Genomic DNA, 2081 nt, shown 5'->3' on the forward strand with positions numbered 1-2081 from the left:
CACACACACACATAATGTAGCAGTATCAGGGATAATAATTTTCTTTATTATCATATCAAATTTATCTTTTGTGTTATCACCTCCCTGATCAGGAGTATTCGCTGTTGCAGTACTCCCCTTGCATTTAACACTGTTTTACGTGTTCTGCTCCTTGCACCTCTTGCTTCGTCCTATAATTAGCTTCACTTCTGCACACAAATTAGCATCTCAAACGTCTGACCAATTAGCAATGGCAACACTGCTGGAACCGACGAACCGCTGCAATTAAGAGCAAGAATTCATTATCGTATATTTACCCACATACTCAATTAAGGCATCATTGTTTATTTTCAGGGCCGGTTATATGCTCATCATTACACGTATTTACCAGGCACCTTTTTTGTCTTTGAACCCGCTGGATGAGATTTTGACTAAGCGAAAGAAATTGCGATATTATTACTTGTAACTTCCTATACCATCCTAAGCTTTGCAAACATGAGATTATTTAATAATTTGTCATCAGATTCCAGTTATTACAGATGAATCATAAACAAAACGAACTTGAAAACAAACAAACAACGGAGTAAGAAGTCCACCTCAGCACATGAATAATGTTGATGCGTCTCTGGGTAAACTTCCAAAAGCCCTGAGCTCGAAAACCAACGTGAGCTGTCCTCTCCCCATACAGTATTCAGATCTCAAGTAAATAGACGGAAATCGTGTTATGTGGATCTAATAGCGTTGGTTTTCCGTCCTCGCCTTTAGCATTACTCTCCGTTTTATGGCGCTTTTATGGCCCATATGTTCTGACTTTTTCTCGTTCGGTTATTCTCTATAGTAATATCTTAACGGCACGGGGAATTAAAGTACGCTGTAGAATGCAGTCTCCACATGCCATATGTTTTGCAAGGAAGGTAAAGAGAAAAAAAACGTGGAATGTAGATGTAATAATGAGATAGTGCATCAGCGATACACCAAACGATTTTTGGAACAATAGCTAATGCTGCTTGTCTATAACGACTGTGAATTAATATTAATATACCTATTATCGCTTTATATTCTTCTCTTCATACTAAAAATCAATCCTGAACGTTTTTATAAATACAATATAAATTTTGCATCTTTTAAAGTAATTTTCTGGTCTACTTTTCAGGTTTTCTCGAAAGTTGAAGCCAACCCAGGATGTAACTACATCGGTATATTTCAGCCAGGTGCACAGCAGCAACAAATCGCCTAAGCAGGAAAATAAAAAGCAAGCTTGGACCCTTATCTACCCTTGCGCTCCCTCTCCCCCAGCAAAGCCATGACCAGTCCAAAGAGATAGTGTCAGTTTACTGAAACCGCTTCGTCGGCCAGGCGTACACCGGTATGTGTTCTTCGTGTTTTTCCCTTGTTCTCTCGACAGAAAAATACGCACTTTCTCTCGTGCTTGCGATTGCTTCCTTTTTCTTGTTTTTGGGTTAAGCTCTACTTACTTGGCAAGTTTCTCCTTTTGTGTTCTTATGTTTTATATGCCGCATACAGTTTCTTCTTTCTCTTGTATTTGTGTTCCCCTCCTTCCGGTCTTCTCCCTTGCCCTTTCAGTCTCTCCTCCCTGGTTGATTCTTCCATTTCTACTTGCCACACAGAGAAGGTCAGTGAATGAGGGACTGGTGAGTTTTCATGCATTCATTTTTTTCAATTTTTGTATGTGTTTATACGTTTTCTTAGTTCGTTTATATGCCATAACGTTACATAGTTATGTTCTCTTTGGAGATACAGTGCTTTTTGAGCTGTTGCTTATTAAATACAACAAGTCATACCTTGATGATTTAATATATGCAGATTTTTGTGGATGAAATCGTTCAGTTTTCAAGTGGCCGCACTTTCCTTTTTATACAATGGGAATCAGATTCTGTTTATAAGAATTCATTCCACATATTTTATAATTCATATCGACGTTTCACTAACAAATTCATCGTCAATATCATCATATTTGTTGGGTATTCCAAACTTGCCTTACCCTGTGCTATCTTATTTTCGCTTTCTCCTCCCCTTCCCTTTCATAACAATCTGCGGACCAGTACAGTGATTTCAAGTTATATAAATTATATTTACCCAAG

Source organism: Penaeus monodon, chromosome 25 (assembly GCF_015228065.2).
Source record: "Penaeus monodon isolate SGIC_2016 chromosome 25, NSTDA_Pmon_1, whole genome shotgun sequence".
Classification (NCBI taxonomy): domain Eukaryota; kingdom Metazoa; phylum Arthropoda; class Malacostraca; order Decapoda; family Penaeidae; genus Penaeus; species Penaeus monodon.